This window comes from Aptenodytes patagonicus, chromosome 3 (assembly GCF_965638725.1).
Source record: "Aptenodytes patagonicus chromosome 3, bAptPat1.pri.cur, whole genome shotgun sequence".
NCBI classification, from domain to species: Eukaryota; Metazoa; Chordata; class Aves; order Sphenisciformes; family Spheniscidae; genus Aptenodytes; species Aptenodytes patagonicus.
This window is the reverse complement of record NC_134951.1, coordinates 125082654-125101183: the sequence shown is the minus strand read 5'-3', so window position 1 is coordinate 125101183 and position 18530 is coordinate 125082654.

Here is an 18530-nt window from a genome sequence, read left to right as displayed (position 1 = left end):
ATTCTGTTTAAGCTTTTGATTACCATTGCGTGACATTTAGACAACTTGTCTGCTGTTCTGTGTAGTGCTTTTTAAGGCTGCATCCGTTAGTTGATGTGGAAGTTGTATTGGTGATATTCTTAAGGCATGTCCTCAGTGTGACTTTTACTATCTTGCCATTCGTGATGCCCGAGGTTGGCTTGTCCTAGCTAGATTTCTGATGTAGAGGAGCTGAATTGCCAACTCAGTGGAAGTTTGCACTCACTGTGGAGTGACTTATCCTATCAAATTTCTTTATAGGTTTCTGTGGCTCTGCTTCATAAAGACTGACATGGCCCCGTTGTTGGCAATTCTTATTTCTGCAATAGTGTAAAAATACTAATTTTAATACTACTTAATATTATTTAAAAACACTATTTTAAAAACTTTAAGTATCTAAAATCACGCCTGAAAGACAGAAAGAAAAGGGCAAGCATATATAATACTGCTCCCTCTTTGTATAATTATTTTTCATTCAAGAATTTCCTGATGGGGATGTGGTTTTATGTATTTAGTGACCCTTAGAGGATTTCTTCTCCACATGCTTTTGAGCTTCCCCTTGAGCCTATGTAAGCTGTTTGTGTCCACACCATCCTCCAGCAATGACTTCCATAGGCCTCCAAGCCATTTCATGAATAACTGTCTCCTTTTGTTGTTTTGAACTTGCTACCCCCCATTCTTACATTAGCGATGATGGTGAACCTCTTGGCTTTCCTCTTTCTTCCTTTACTCAGCTGGTTACTTTTAGGACTATATAACCACACATTTTATCTTCTCGTTGATGGTGAAACCAACCTGTTACAATATCTGTGGAAAGCTGAGCATCATGGTGTTGAGCAGAGCAAATTCTTTCAACTGCATTTTATCATTTGTTGCTGAGATTTGCCAGTCTCCTTCTTTGGCTACGTTCCTGGAGGCCTTGTAGATGTCCTGTGGAGCCACTAGTGACCTCACCAAGGAACAGTGGTGGGCACCCACTTTACCTAGATTGTTGGCTATAGTCGTCATAATTTCTGTCTGCACACTTAGCCTAAGCCAGCATGCTTCTGATGACTTTGTTTCCCTGCGCTGAAATTTTGTAGCATGCAATTACCATTGGAAAACTCTTGCAATGAAAAATTCTTCCTTCAGGTGTTTGCATCTCTGCACAGCAAATATCAAAGAAGGTAATGCACCTCTCTCCCACAGGCACTCTCTCACCCTTTACGGCATCAGAGGCACAAATCTGTTTGTGTGCCCAGCTCTATCAGGTTCAGTGGAAGCCAAGTTAGGTGCTTGAATACCGTTGAAAAACTATATGCAAGCTCTGCATGAGAGTGATGGCTTCTTCCCAGCACGCGTGCAGCCACCAGCACGGCGGAGCTGGATTTCCTCTGGGACAGCCGGGCACCAGTGGAAGAAGAAACCCCTCCCCAGCTGGAGCGAAGGCTGCTGCAGCTTGTGTAACCTGTCACATAGCGTGTGAGGCAGGAAGGCCCTTTCCATCGAGGGCTAATGTCACTAAAAGATCTTTTGCAGGAAAACCAGAACAATGGAAAACCGAAGTAACCTTCAGTTCTCCGGCAGATTTGGGAACGAAATGGAGGAGGAGCAGCGCTGGCTCGGTGCCACAGCTCTGCATGCAATGGGGATGGAGAAGCTGTGATAACGTGTCTCCTTGGCTGAGGCTTTAAAAATAAGACACTCACTTTTTTGTTGGTTTTTTTTTTTCCAAGCATTACATAAAAGTTCCCCTTAGAAGGCCAAAGGCAGCTGTTTTCTTAGGACGAGGAAGTCAGGAAGAGGCAAAGCAGGCAAAAACATCAGATAAGTCTGGATAAAAAACTTGGCTAACCTATTTTTCCCCCCTCTTAAACAGCCAAGTTTGAAGCACTCTGCAGAGCTCTGTCTAGGAGGAAAAGCAGAGCCAACCACTGAAAAATTACATCCGTGCTCGGGTAAGGAGCACTGCTCTTGCTGCCTCGGTGTGGGAACTCCTGAGGTCCCATTCCCTGTGGGTGGGAGTCTTTCTCCTCTCGTCCAGGCAACCCAGAGATCTTCCAAAAAGCCTCAGCCCCTGCCAGCTCCTAACACGGCACCGGGATGTCGGCGAAACGGGGCTTTGCGATAGAGACCTCGGGTGCGGGGAGAGGGCAAGCCACCGCCACCCGCAGAGAGGGTCCAGTCCCCAGAGAGCACGGCAAGCGACTCTTCATCCCTGCCTCCGGCTCTGCGTGAGCCCCCGGGGGTGGACGCCTGCCCTTGTGTTTCCCTCTGGGCATCCCGGAGGAGAGGCAGGTCCAGCCGAAACCTCCGGGGCTTGCGGGATCGGGGTGGTGGGGGGGGTGTGTGTGTGTGTGCAGTTGTAGCGCCTTGTCACAAGGTGGCAGGGACGGGACACTTTCCGGCAGGCTCCTGCTCAGCCTGCCACAGGCACCCTCTTCAAAGCCTCGCTGCCTTCCCTCCCGGTTACCTAAAAATATATGGAGTTACCAGCAATCCTCTGCCGTTTTCTTTGAAACTGTCCCTGGGATAGCTCAAAGGGAGGGTAATTAGTTCTTTCAAAGCTTAAATATTTTACCTATTCGCACTAAAAAAAAGAAAAACTGCTTTGCCTTCTGCTGCCTGAAAGCCATGGTGCGGCGGGGAAGTGAGGAGGGGGCTGGCCTGGGTCAGCCTGTTGCTGAGGCTCAGCTCCGGCTGCTGCTGCTGCTTTCGTGGGAAACCCAAAAGCTGTGCCGATTAAAAAGCAGGCAGCCCTTCTGTCCCGAGTCACAGGGGGGATTTCTCCCTAAATGACTGAAGATGGGAAATCGTTCTTGTAACTTAAAAAGGAAAAAAAAAATATATATATATCTACACAATTATATGTGTGTGTATATATAATTTCCTTTAATGCAAAAGAATGTCTCGGGAATATTGCGTTAGCTCTGGCTTCCTAGAGTGGATGCTCAGCTTTGGGCTTCTGGATGCAAATGGCGGTGCATGTATAGGACCAATTCCCTCCTTTTCGTGTGCTTCCCACGGTTATCTCACCTTTCCACGCGTCGGGAGTTTTTGTGATTTTACTGCTGTGCTATCTCAAGGATGTTGCAGCCTACTACGGCAGGGAGTGAACCCTTTGTCACATTTTCGTACAAAACTCTACCTGCAATGATAAAATTAGATTTGTGTTAATAAGCTACTAATAAACTAAAACTTGCCTGATGGTTATCTCTAGACTCTAGAGTCCAAGCTGATCGTTGTCTCCTTATGCTTGCTTGCCTGGCAGTCTTTGGAGACAGGAGATTTTCAGGGTTTTTTTTAATCTGAGGTACATGCAGTGGGAGATTACTCAGCTGTTACTCTGCAGAAAATGTCCCTATCATGCAGCAGGAGGTAACAATAACAAATTGCTGACATCCAAATTCAGCTTTGCACAAACAGCTGTGCAAGACGCCTGCTGCTCCCTAAGTTGTAACCAGACCACGGCAAATCGGAGGCATTGACGCAGTAGAAGGAAACAGGCAGAAAATGCACCCAAGTAGAGCAGGTAACATTATAAAATAATTATTTCTGAGCTGCTGTTCACTGGAAAATATTTCACATTTTAAGCGCAATGCAGTGTGCCAAGAAGAGGTTTTTGTGGGTCAGATGGATGTGCTCCCTGCTTCATGCTCAGGCCCTGAGACTGAGCTGAGGTTTAAATTTCAATTTATGCGAACAGAGAGTAATCAGAAGTTTTGCCAGCTATGTAAAGCGCAGACCCACAGAACCAAATAAGTTTGAGCTCCTACATGCTTGTTATGCACCTTGAGCTAAATGATGAGCGCATATATTCCCTTGCAAGCTTGCAGTTTATTTAAATGCACTAAGGAAACCAGCTTTGAAGTTCAAGGAAGGCTCTTAGCTGGGAGGGAGGGAGGAAAATCCTTTCTTAACACGTGTGCAATTCAACTGTGGAACTCATCTCTGCAGGACAGCATTAAGATCAAAAATGTAATAAGACATAGAGTGAAATGGAGAAGCTTACAGATGACATGAGCATCTGACGCACAAGTGCACAAATGGTTGCTTTTTGGTTTGCTGGTCTTGGTTTAAACTCAAAGTTTATGGAATTTGGGAATGAGATGGTGAAGGTCTTTTTACCTTTTAAAGCTAGGTGAACTTCAAGGTAAATTGGTTTCAGAACAGCAAGTCACAGTGTTTCATTTCAAGAACGCAGGGACTCTCCCCTTTGTTGTGTGCTTTTTGCTAACCAAGGAATTTGATGTGGGCTTGTGCATTGTTTCAGCCGAAGTAAATCAATGTTTTTCCAGTGAATGCAATATCAGACTGAAGAGTTCCATTTGTCTTCGGTACAGCTTTATCATATTGAAGGGAAAAAACACAAAATAGCAAGGGCTGTGGGATTGCCCCAAGCTTTTACAGTTGGGAGTTAGGTTAAACTGTTACAGGGATGTGTTCGCTCTGCCTTAGGAAAATGTCTTTCATCATCCTCTGAAGTTGGCTACCTTCAGAAACACGGAATTGGGTGTAAAATATCCTTGTGTCCATTCCTGACTGCCAATTCTTATGTCCCCCAAGGCTGCACTGTAACACTCCTTGAGGGCTAACGAAACACCTCCTGGGTCCCTCTATTTTGTCTCTTCTCTTGGCAGCTTTTGGTCACAGCTCTCAAGAGTCCCCAGGTTCAATTCAGGTGTTTAACACCAGAATGAACTTCCCTGAAAAAATTCATCCCAGCCCTGAATCTGCTGCCAGGGAACAGCCTCCAGATCTCAGACGGGGCTCACGAAGGTGATTTAAGTTCCTGGCAAATGTACATTTGGGCAGAATGGTCCACCGCACCTCCTGGAAGAACATTGAAGAAATTGTCAGGAAAAAGCAAAGATCTGCTAAAATCTCTATCTTTTGTGATGTTTTGTTTTTTTAGTTTTGAGCATGACAAACTTCTTAAATTGACTGCAGATTTCTCACCAACCTGGACACACTGAGGTAATCCTGGAGGAAAAATCTGTCCTTTTACCAAATTCCAACTATTTGCAGCCAGGTTTGAAGTTCGAGATCTGAACTTTATGTCAGAGCCTGTGTGATCTATTAGTCAGAACAATCGATCTGTTCCTTTGAAACACTGTGCTAAGCTGCCACCAACCGCATTTTTCGCTGGTTCCTGGGAACCCTGCTTCTCTGGCGGTTCATGGCCATAGCAACTGGAAAACAGAATCCGTAGGAGAAAAAGCATCAAAGAATCCCCTCCGTCAGTAAATGGGAGGGGAGAAGAAAAAAAAGTATGATACAGAAAAGCAAGGAGCTATTCACGGTCAGGCCCAAATCCAGTTTTGAGGGCGAGATTTTCCACTAGAGGACAGAGATAGTCTAGGGAAAGAGTAACAACGAAGTCTGTAATGTGATTTGCCTTAGTGCTTTCTGCCATAAGTCTTTTTTTTTCCCCACACTTATCTCCCACCCGTAATTTTGCATGTCAGATTTTTGCAGGTACCGGCACAGCTGAGAATCCCGCTAGGAAGTTCAATGCCCTGGACAGACAGATGACTGCGCTGGGTGTGTTTATTTCCACATAACAGCTTGTCAGTTTAACAAAGACAGCACTGTAAAATCAGAGGAAAAAAAAAAGTCATATCTAGCCACCGCGTGTATATATCACATTGAGGAGGAATTTATTGCTCTTTTCTTTTGACGGTATAGGTTTGGCCCGTAGCTCTATTTTCACACTCCTAAAGCTATGTTAAAATCATCGAGGGGTCAGCCACCAGCCCCCACTACTGAGACAGTTCACCTTTAAATACAGGCTGTCAGCTCTTCTCCTTTACATAAGGATGGAAAAAGCATCTCTAACAGCAGACTGCTGTTTCTTTGTGCATAATACAAAAATGGGCACCAAAAAAAAAAGGTTCAGAAAATAAAAATGCACTTTGTGTCTGAGATCATGTTGCCAAGTTCCAGCTTACAGCTATTTGCAGCTGAGAAATAAAGCTCTAACTGTACGGTTTGTAATGAAAAAAACTGACAGACCTTCAATTTTAGCCACTTTTTTTCACCGTATACCAAACGAATTAATATGTCTAGTCCATTTAGCAAAGGCATTGCCTAAGCCATTTTCTTTCATGTATTAAAAGAGAAAAATGTGAGTTTGCAGGGCCTGGCTCAGCAGACCCCAGGTTTTATGCAGCTGTAATTCAGCATTTCAGCAGATCGCAGCAGCACCGTGTTAAAACCCATCCAGATGGGGCCGGAGTTTGGGCTTTCGGAGGCTGGGGGCAGGCACAGAGAGAGGGATGGATGGAGCGATGTTGGGCGGCCTGAGCAGGGCACATCTGCTGCCATCGCAGAGATGTCAGCATGGGCCTGGTTTAGAGTCACGGCTGACGTACGATTGCCAATGCTTTCTGTCCCTTGAAGGGTGCATATACTAAGGGCAGGCTGAATTGCTCTCTCTTGAAATCCCCACATCACTTATGATCCTTCTGTGCTGGCAGTTTGCTTTTCTCCTCCCGGGCCCCCTCAACGCTTTCATATTTGCTCTGAGTGCCCTTCAGAAGAGATGCATGCTCCATATGGCCAAACAAGCTTCTGTAAAGGGCTGTGGACAACGCAGGGATTTTATAAATATGGGGAGAGCCATACGCAGCCCAGTGCAGGAGGTGGCACGGCTACAGCAGACCCATCAGGCAGTGTTTTACAGCAAACCCTTGGCCTTTAAACAGCTGCCGTGCCCAGTGGGGTGGTTCAGCGGCCGATTCACAAGCAGCTCAGGACTGTGCAAGGAGCGTGGTGGGAACGGGGCCGCTAATCTGAGTGATGCTCGGCTGTTCCTGCTAGTCAGGCAGGACCTCAGGCTGGACCTCAGGCTTTTCAGAAGGGGTTACAGGAGCAGCAGCTGCCTGGCTTTGTTAGGCTCCCATTAGTGACGTGACAACTATAATGAAAATATTTATTGACTCTCCTTACACGGTAAACAAATATTCACCCAAGGAGCCCTAAATTATACCGAACCTGTTGTGTCATTTCACCTCTGAGCAGTATTCCCATTGCTAACAGGAGACTGGACCAAACCCAGTAAAAGAGTGCTTGCCCTACCAAAGGCTGCCAAGTGCTGCAGAGGTACCAGGGCAGCAGTGAAGCAGCTGTGGACCTGCATATCTTTCTCCTCCCCTGCAGCCAGAATGTTTTACAAACTCCTTCCTTCAGAAGAAATATATATTTGATGCAAGGAAAATTACTTCAGCCTCAGGTTAGCAATATATTTATTTCATGAGTTGAAGTATACACAAAGGCCAGTGAAGTTACTTTCTTTTGTCCTAATTTTGAAGTTACAGATTCAATGCAGTGCTTTGCAGAAGGACCTCAGGCTTGCTCACCTTGTTTTCACACCAGGAAAAATGCAGAGGTGAAGCAACTTGCGCGTAAATCCTCTCGATGGCCACACCAAGGTTATCCCCATCCCTGTGGGTTCAGCGGGGTCTGAGACAGTCTTGCCTCCTACAAAAGGCACCTGAACAGAGGGGAAGCACTCCTGTAGTTAAAGGACACAAGGCTGTACCATGCCTTTCGACACAGGTTTTGCACTCAACATCAGGCTGCAAGAAGCGTTTGCAGCAGAATTTGAGACAATAGTGTGGACCCCAATGCGGTTTGAGGTCTGCAACAAATTTGAAGCTCAGGTCTGGCTGCACAGCAGGTTCCATGGGAAAACATTTCTAAGTATTTTTGTTTCCCTTTAAAAAACTTCCTTAGCTACTGCTAATTTTAGTAGGTGAATGGTGTTACATGGTGCATGGCCAAGACTCTTTTGGTTTTTTGAATAGTACATATTTTGTTTTCCAAACTGTAGCACTGAGTGGCAGAAAAGCAATAAAAGTAGTTCTTCAGGAAATGCTGATAGACGAATCTGTTTGCAAAAGCAACTCCATGCAGTCACCACTTTTTTATGTTCATTTAAAAAAAAAAAAAAAATCAAACGTGTAATTCCCAAGCAGATCTAAGGAAAGGAGAATCATCTCCAGGTGTAGGCTAAAATCCACCAGCCTTCTGAGTACATCAGGGCTTGTGTATACCTCTATCTCCATAATTATGTGTGCTTTTGATATGGAAGGCGAAACTGAGCAGTTTGACTGAATTCAGCTTGGAGATTTGGGATTTGTTTGAACCGCTCACCTCAAGTTCAGCTCTGGAGCTGCACGTCTTTGTGGATGTGGAACAAACGCAGGGCGAGCGGTTAACAGGCAAACCCTGTGTGTATACCCTTGTGGTCAGCAGCTTGTCTGTGTATCATCTATGCAGATACATCAAAAGCGAAATATTTTTAACAGCAACTCTCTGGAGAATAAATGAGAGAAGAACCAGTGGAGCCATTCTTCCGGTCCGTGTGAATCTCGGTGTGGCTGCTGTACGTGAAAAGAGGTACGGTTTTCTTTACACTGTGTAGTATGTTCAGGAGAGTCGTCCTGTTTCCTTGTACCGTGGCAGAGGGAAAGACGGCACATTCCTGTTTTGCTGCGGGAGGTACAGCTCTCTCCAGGAGACTGAAAGCTCAGGGTTTAATTTTTCAAGAGCTTATTAAAAGTGACTGTGATTTACAGGCATGGTTTCAAAGGGTGCACTTTGCCCTGTGACTCCCCATCTTCCAGCTGTCCCCAGTCCAAGCTGCTTCACAGTTGGAGCAAAACCTGGCCAGGCTTATCTGGTAGCACGTGGAAAGACGTTTTGAAGGGAACAAGTGGGAGGGAGGGAGGGAGGGAGGTCAGAAGAAGCAGTCCCACGTGGCTAAGATGCTCTCTAATGCATCAAGATAGTTGGATACCGTCATCAACAGTGGTGGCAAAGTGAGCGAACGAGCATATAGAAAACAAGGACCAAGGTATTAATATTTGCGTCAGAGTTCATTGCACAAATGATTTAATCTGTCACTGAAATAAGGGTCTGGAAATGTTGTCCACATCAAAGGAAATGTATGCTTTGATGGGTTTTGGAGGGTATTTTTCCTTCAGAAAGCAGCATGTGGTAAGTGAGTTACTGACATGCCAGTAATTCAAAGGGGAGTTTTACATCCCTGCTGTGAGACTGAATGACAACATAATACAGTTACTAAGGGAAAAAAAGGAAGCCTCAGTCCTGGGTCTTCTACACTTTATATTCTGTAACAATAAGCAACGCCAAAAAAAGTCTCATACATCAGGCAACCTTGAATTTCTACTGCAGTTCTCAAAGTGGAATGAAAGTGAGCGAGTGAAAGATTTTAGGTGCAAATTGGCTTGCTGGGTTTTGCCAGCCAAACTATTGAAATGGATTTGTTCCGAAAGAGATTAAAAATAACTTTACATTTATTGGTTTTCAATCTTACAAAAAATATAGGTGCAGTGGAATACAAAGTGGGGGGAGAAACCCACAGGCACATAAATAGTGTTTGTCACAAATTCAAAAAGCCTCTAAAAAGAATACTTTCTTTTCTAAACTTTTCAACCTACTTTATTCGATAAAAAATGAGGTGTGGATGCTTGCCATGAAACTCAGACCCACAAGTAGCACAAGGATAAACTGCACCTAAAGGCATTGGGCCACGCTGTCACCCGAGCAGTACGGGAGAGATGCATCGCAGTTTGCTCCAACCACTGTGAAGGTGAACTTCAGCCCATCGCTCGTGTTTTTAGTGATAACAGAGAACGTGCTGTTGGAGGAGGTGTAAGAAGAGTTCACACACTTTCCCTAGGCACCATGGACCAGCTCAGTAGCCCTCGTGTGAATTTGTAATCCATCATTTGGTTTTCAAAACGCAATATGCAAAGAAAAGGGAGGGATGCGATGTGAACCTCTTTACTGAGGTTCAAGTATGTTGGGTTATATTCTGCCTTATACATGTGAGAACACAAAAATGAACAATAACGGTGTGGGTGCAACACTCCATTCCTGTGCTGCTTCTCCTTCTGCCAGACAGAAACAGCATTAAAAAGTGGCAATGAATTTCAGGGGGAAAAAAAATATACTTTTGGGTTTTCTTCAACAATTAAAATTCATGCAATTTTTTTTCAAAATTTAACATCTTAAATAACAGTACCTCAGCTTTTTCTGTGATTGCCTTATTACTGGAGCAAGTGAGTTACCCTCCTAATTTTTGTGTGTATTTCGGAAAGTCGAACAGCAACCAAACCAACAACTTTGAAAAAGCATCAACATTTACAAAATGGCAGCCAGCCCTACATCTATGTGATTGCTACTGACATATGGGTTAGGACCTTCAGGTTTTCCCAGAGAACGTGTTGTCTCATGGTATTTCTTGCCTAACCAGTGAGAGTAATGGAAACAGCATGAGGATAAGCTGTTCAGATAAGTGTTTGCCAGCCATCTAGTTTTATGGTTACTTGGAGCAATCTGCTACATATTCTCCTTCGTGAATTATGTTTCTCCCTTTAAAGAGAGTTTGGTTAAGGCAAATAACTTTATATTCCACTGCCAACCCTATTCATCCATGCCTGGAACAAGATGTCAGTTGTCTTTGAACATGAGCGGGTCTAATTTCTTATCAGCTTTACTGAGATGGTCTTTTTCTTATATAGTTTCATCAGAGCTGAGTAATGACTGTGTGCTAGCAAAAGTCATAACCCAAATGACGACAGTGTATAGGACTCCAAGCCACAACTATTTGTAGAAAATAATCCCAAACTACTAACGTCTGGAACCACGAACACCCATGTTCAGATATACTAATCTCATAACTACGTGTAATAACACCAGCCAGCAGCAAATCACTTCCCAGAAGTGAGCAGCCGTGCAATCAACTGAACATGGGTATCACAGGTTCAGATGCCTCTGGATACTAGAGACATAGACCTGGAGTTTGGCCTTGGAAATCTGCTGCTCTCTCTGACCGCCAGTGCCTGGCTGGTGACCCGAGAGAAGACCAGAAAGATGAAATCCAACGGTCACCGTTTGTCCCCCTCGCTCTGAAATGGTGCCCTGAGCGATTCCTGGGCACACGCTGCTCTACGTGGTGTCTCTTGCTATATTACTGCCCAGGAAGTACCTGGAATTTTATTTTTCTTGTCTCGGCTCATAACCGTAATTTCAGGGCAACGGAAACACATAAACTTATGGGTGGGTTTCTGCATGTGGCTTTGCTTGACGAAATAACAAAACCAAACTAGCATTTCACATTAACAAAATGAAATTTTCCATTGAAGTTAAATGTACTTTTGTTTAAAAATTTACCTCTGCTTTAATTTAGCTCCCCTCCAAAACAAAATGTTTAGTTTGAACTCCAATTTAAAAAAAAATAATAATAATTGCAGAAGCTTTTTAACACATTGCTTAGAGGTGAGCTGAGGAATCAGGCACGCTTGACTGTGGTTTTGGAGAGGAGTCACTACTTGGGACTATTTACTGCTGCAAAACTTCCCATTTTAAAGACCCTCTGAGGAGCGCTGATACCATCAGTCAGCTGGGCGTCCTGGGCAACGTAATGCTGGTTCAGCATTTCATTGGATTCCAAATGTTGCCAGCCCTAGGAGGACATAATGGTGCAGAACATATAAAACTCAGATTTAAATATGCTATATACTGAAAATGAACCAAGCAACTGCTGTTCCATTCCACCCCAGTAAGCAGTAAACTTCACACCGTCACAAAAATAATAATTACCTGGTTGTGGCTGTCATGTGCACGGTAGTATTATCAAGAGAGAGAAATAAGTCAAAAAATATTTGGCAACTTCAGGCATGACTGACAGTGTTTTGCAAAAATCCTGGCATATTTACATGGAATTCACCACGTAATGCCAGTGAGGGCTACTTGTGTGAGATACACGGTGGAGCTGCACCGTACAGATGTTTACATTTTAATTACAGTGATTCAAGGAAACATTATTCTTCTGGTTTAGGGGTGGATTGTTATTCTTATAAAACAGCATTTGCTGATAGCAGGGAAGGAAAATGGGAGTAGTGCCTCCTGTTTGAGAATTAGTTCAGGGCAAACTGGAGAGCAGATTTGTGCTATGCTGCTGGGTTTCACAGAGTCTTGAGCAACTGGCTTTGCGAATTGGTCGAGGGAAAGCACGGCATGGAGGTGGGGGAAAGTGTCGACTTGTTGGTCTAAGGGCTGAATCCTAAGCACTGCCCAAGTGGCCTGCTTTGGCTGTCTCACCTCTGCTCTTCAGGAACGATCCTCAGAGCAGCGAGCGCCAGGCCTGCCCATCTCTTCTCCCGTGAGCTGCAGAAATACCCCCAGAGCGTGTCCACAGTGTCCAAACTGCAGGCACGTGTGGTAGTGGGGCGCTGAGCCGACTGCTGTGTGCTCACACGCGTGGGCTCTTGCTTCAAGGTCAGCCTTAGAAGCTGTTTCCAGGTCTGTTGTCTCCAAAGCCAGTATCTGGTGTTGGGGCGTCCCTCAAAACTGTCATACAGTGACTGTGTCTGTAAAATTACGCACTTGTTTAAGTCCTGGGCTGCAGCTCTCTGGCTGAAGGGCTTGGCTTGTGCGGTGACACAGCTTAGCTGGTCCACTGCGACTGTATTCTCCTTTTATTTCTGAACACTACTTCAAACTCTAAGGGTGAATGCCATTATGCGAACTTGTAGCTTGCAGAATATTTTCTGTCTGATTCCTTTCAAGAGCGTCGACAAAATCTGGTACTCTTGGATATAAACCACCATACTTGCACGGCATTGAGGTGACTGAAGCAAGTAGGGCTGGTCTTTAACTTTTTCATTTTTTCACAATTCTTATTTTTCCTGGCAATACAACGTCCATAATTAACAGCAATGTTGTGGGGTTTTGTGCATAACTAGAAGCTGTTGATTAGGCAACTGTAGGAGAACAATGACTGAAAGTGTAGGAGGGAAGCAAAAGGATCAGTATTCATGTTTTGTTGGATTTGAGCACCTCTCAGTAAACAGGTAGAGAAAAAGAAAGAAGATCATCTGAAAAGGGTTTGTTTTCCAGCGGCTGCGTTTGGATCTACTCAATAGATGGATTTATTTGTACCCTTATGAGTGCTACAGTAACAACTGCCCTCCTTTTTTAGCATGCTAATCACGCTAAAAAATGTTAATCTTGCTAAGTATTACAATAGAATCATAGAATCATAGAACAGTTTGGGTTGGAAGGGACCTCTAAAGGTCACCTAGTCCAACCCCCCTGCCATGGGCAGGGACATCTTCAACTAGATCAGGTTGCTCAGAGCCCTGTCCAACCTGACCTGGAATGTTTCCAGGGATGGGGCATCCACCACCTCTCTGGGCAACCTGTGCCAGCGATTCACCACCCTCAGCGTAAAAAATTTCTTCCTTATATCTAGTCTTCAATCTACCCCCCTTGTCCTGTCACAACAGGCCCTGCTAAAAAGTTTGCCACCATCTTTTTTATAAGCCCCCTTTAAGTACTGATAGGCTGCAGAAAGGTCTCCCTGAAGCCTTCTCTTCTCTAGGCTGAACAACCCCAACTCTCTCAGCCTTTCTTCATAGGAGGGGTGTTCCAGCCCCCTGATCATTTTCGTGGCCCTCTTCTGGACCCGCTCCAACAGGTCCGTGTCTTTCCTGTGCTGAGGGCTCCAGAGCTGGAGGCAGTACTCCAGGTGGGGTCTCACCAGAGCAGAGGAGAGGGGCAGAATCACCTCCCTTGCCCTGCTGGCCACGCTGCTTTGGATGCAGCCCAGGATACGGTTGGCCTTCTGGGCTGCAAGCGCACATTGCTGGCTCATGTCCAGCTTGTCATCCACCAGTACCCCCAAGTCCTTCTCGGCAGGGCTGCTCTCAATCCCTTCATAATCATAGAATCATAGAATCATTGAGGTTGGAAAAGACCTCTAAGATCATCGAGTCCAACCAGCAACCCAACACCACCACCCACTGAACCATGTCCCTAAGCGCCTCATCTACGCGTCTTTTAAATACCTCCAGGGATGGGGACTCCACCACTTCCCTGGGCAGCCTGTTCCAATGTTTCACCACTCTTTCAGTAAAGACATTTTTCCTCACGTCCAATCTAAACCTCCCCTGGCGCAACTTGAGGCCATTTCCTCTCGTCCTATCGCTTGTTACTTGGGAGAAGAGACCAACCCCCACCTCGCTACAACCTCCTTTCAGGTAGTTGTAGAGCGCGATGAGGTCTCCCCTCAGCCTCCTTTTCTGCAGGCTAAACAACCCCAGTTCCCTCAGCTGCTCCTCATAAGGCTTGTTCTCTAGACCCCTCACCAGCCTCGTTGCCCTTCTCTGGACACACTCTAACACCTCGACGTCCTTCTTGTAGTGAGGGGCCCAAAACCGAACACAGTATTCGAGGTGTGGCCTCACCAGTGCCAAGTACAGGGGCACGATCACTTCCCTACTCCTGTTGGCCACACTATTCCTGATACAGGCCAGGATGCCATTGGCCTTCTTGGCCGCCTGGGCACACTGCCGGCTCATGTTCAGCCGGCTGTCAACCAACACCCCCAGGTCCTTTTCCGCCAGGCAGCTTTCCAGCCACTCTTCCCCAAGCCTGTAGCGCTGCATGGGGTTGTTGTGGCCCTAAGGGAAAAGAAGAATAAGGTGTCCTGTTCTTAGGTACTGTATGGACTCTGCCCGGATGTGTAACGCAGACAGTGAGTGTGGGAAATGGATATGATATAATTCCTGCTATTAGGATGTAGTGGGAAAACTTCTGCTGCAGGATGGTAACAGCGTGAGTAGGACATTTAGGAGCAGGGCAGGGAAAAAAGATCGAACTGGAATAATTGTTTTTACTTTTTTACACAAAAAGCCTTTTGGAGTGGACTGATACCAGTCAGAAATACACATCAAAGTCTTCAAGCCATTTTAAAGGGAGGAAAAAAATCTTGGAAAAATTGAAAAAGCACATTTGGACATTTTTAAGGCAGAACTTTTAAAACTTTTCATGTTGAAGCAGTATTTTCTTTAAAGATGGGCCTAAATAAATGAATTTATTTTTAAAAGCTACAATGAAGCCACTTACTTTTGGGTCAAAGAAGCCATTTTATTCACACAACATTTTTCTACTTCTGTTTTGCTAAACCCCCCTGTCTTCCTTTGCCCCCCACCCACCACTCTTCTTGCCCTCATTTGGAGCTGATTTTAAACATTTTATTTCAGGTTATTTGCTTCATTCAGGAAACTTCAAGACAGTTTACATAGTTTTGCTTCACACAGGAGACCTAGTTCGGTCTCCAGATGAATGCCTGTTGGATTGTGAATTCCATATACCCCAATCCATTGTTTCAGCCATGCCATGAACACCCTCTTGAGCCTAGAAAAGGCACGTGGAGCGGTGCTTTCTGCCCTGCTCTTGGTGGTGGGAGCTCCCAACTCTCTGTGACTGCACAGTTGTTTCAACCCCTTGTGCGTGTGTGCGTGAGTAAAATGTACCTTGGTTCAGACAGGAGAAATGTTTCATTTTACCTCTAGTTTAGTATAATCTTCAGTTGCAAACTAACAGAAAAATGTCTCATGAGATTGATGATTCAGAATGGAAATAAAACCGCTGGCTTCAAATTACCCGAGAGTCGTGTTAGAGAAAGCTTTTTACCCGTAACACAGTAATGGACGACACAGACTCTTTAAAGACAGTAACAGAATCAAATGCATTTTCTTTACTGGTTTTGCAGTGAATGTTTAGAGACTCACTAATGAAGCGTAACTGATGTGATCAAATATACGAAAAACTGCTCAACTGACAGGAATAAGGGCTTTGGAAGCTGGGTTAATAATACTTGATTGCGTTTAGGGGTGTTTTGAAATCTAACCTCTGTTTATAAAATGCTCTGCAGTTTTAAGATGAAAGCATGGGATAGTCTCAGTGAAAGAATATTGAGAAGATTGTCCCCTGGCAATATGCCATCAGAAGGATCTCAGCTGATGAGCCGGTGGTCATTATCTCCAAGACAAAGTCTGTCATGGGATCGCAGGAGCAGGTACAAGTAGGAGTACGTCCTGCCCTAGGCCAGCCGATACCCTCCGTTCTTTCTTCTCCTCTGTGGTTCACACAGCAGTTACGGTAGGTTTGGTTGGGCCCTGTTTCAGCTGATCTCTGCTGGTTGCAGCAGAGGAGGGGTAGGGTGGGTCTTGCCTTCCATGAGGGCAACTGGTAGGTACTTACTTTGCTTTGCATGGGAGTGTTGGACCAAGGTTCAAAACAGGGCCAAAGTAAGATAAGAAGTTGGTTTCTCCCCAGAAAGGATTTCTCCTGGGACAGAAGTAGCCTGGCTTCTCCCCAGAGGTCCTGGCTGGCCAGATCGGTGTGCCCTGAAATACCCCTTGGCCCACGTGGACTACTAAGCCTTTTGCTTTGTTGCTCACCCTTCCCCAGCAGTCTACTCCTTGCCAGTCACACTTGAAACAACCACATCAGCAATAGCACATAGGCAACTTCACCAGACACCGGAATTAATCTGGTGTTTCAATCTTGGTTGAACCTCTTGACGCACACAGTAGTGAGCAGGTAGTAATCAGAACAGAGTTTGCATCGATGCAGATACACTGACCGTTTATAATCACCCACGTAACAGCTCACTTTCCCTGACACATCTGCATGGTGCTTTGCTTACATAGGCAAATCAAGCACTAGGTGAGGGATTAAGAAGATGTCCCGTGGTATCTTCAGGTTCAGCAGTAATTTCTATGATATTTTTCAGTTTGGTTTTCATTTCCATGTTTTCTTTTTAAGAAAAAAAAATCATTATGATTACTCTCAAGGAAGGTGAAGTGCATTCCTTAACGTGGCTAGTGGCTTCCTCTATACTTTTGTGTCTGATTCATCAGATGGTGTGGCCACACCTGGCCTTCCGAGTTTGGATGATGTTGTTGTTGTTTGCAGCGTGGGAACAAGTGTTCCCTCTTAGACATCTTTATTACTGTTTCTCTCTCACATAATCCTTGGAAAGAAGCTGTGGCAAATAATCTTCCCTCTGCTTCATTCCCTACACGTGGAACTGATTTGGGGGAACGCAGTGTTTTCTTAGGACTTGATATCCTGCACTGCCTGATGTTCCTGGAAGAAAGGCTTGCCTCCCTGCGTGCGACTGCCTTTGTTCTGGGGTGGGCTTGTTGGCGTAACCGATGCTGCTTGCGGTGTGGGTATACGCAGGCTCCGTGCCACTGATTGATTTTCCCCTGAAATGTCTCCAGTTTATCTTTTCTCTTTTAAATTGAGTGCGTACACGATATATAGAAATCTGCACTGTTGGTTCTATAAAATTCATTACAGCATTGCCTAGAGGTTTCTGCCAGTTTTTGGGCTCCAGACGTCTATGATGACTTATAAGTCTTACGAGGAGCAGCTGAGGGAACTGGGGTTGTTTAGCCTGGAGAAAAGGAGGCTGAGGGGAGACCTCATCGCTCTCTACAACTACCTGAGAGGAGGTTGTAGTGAGGTGGGGGTCGGTCTCTTCTCCCAAGTAACAAATGATAGAACAAAAGGAAATGGCCTCAAGTTGCGCGAGGGGAGGTTTAGATTGGATGTGAGGAAAAATTTCTTCACTGAAAGGCTTATCAAGCATTGGAACAGGCTGCCCAGGGAAGTGGTTGAGTCCCCATCCCTGGAAGTATTTAAAAGATGTGTAGATGAGGCGCTTAGGGACATGGTTTAGTGGTGGACTTGGCAGTGCTAGGTTAACAGTTGGACTCGATGATCTTAGAGGTCTTTTCCAACCTAAATGATTCTACGATTCTATGATTCTATGCTCTCCTCTAAGCCAAAACTAGTGCCAGGCAGCTTATAGGCAGCCCGAGCACAAGAATAAAATCTCAAAGTTTTGAAGGTCAATCCCTAAAGTCACTCAGCAAACGCTGGCATGTCAGCCAGACCAAGAGGTACAAGACTATCGCTCTTTTTTTCCTTTTTTTTTTTTTTATTTCTTCGGTTCTCAGGGATAATAATGGACACAGTGACTGAGGCAGCCTATAACAGCAAGTAAATGTCCCATCACAAAAGTATCAGCTGCACAGGGAATGGTGTGGGCAGTGGCAAGAAGGATGCGCAGTTTTGGAGGTGACAGGAGACTTCTTTGCTTCCCCTGACCATTTAAAGTTGCTCTGTCTCGCTCTGCATCGTAGTGTAGGCTCAGAAGGCATCTGCCTTCCCCACACCTTGCTGGGAACAAGAGGGCAAAGCAGCTGTGAACAGCAGCTCAAGTTTTGGTGCTATTCAGACGAAGCCTGGCAGTCCAACCCGCCTGCTCTAGAGTGGTTTGGGCAGTCAGCCAGGCAGAGCTGCTGTTCTCAACTTTATTCTCTATAATAAATGTGCTCTGGCAGCGCACCAACTACTTTATCTTCTTGTAAGGACAGAATCCCTTGGAGAGCCGGTCTCCAGGCCCAGCTAGGATTATGCTAACTTCTCCAGGCACATGGAGCTAGTTGCAATGCTCGACACACTAGCTTTGCCTTTCTAAGTCTCGCTCACTTTGAAATAGAGAGAGTGTGAGCAAGTTCAGGGGAGCAAATTAGCCAAGGGAAGTCATCTTCTATCTGTCTTAATTAAGCATTAATAAAATCTGTCATTGACTCTCCCCTGCAGTTATCAGTCAGTCAATGGTATATAGTACTTCA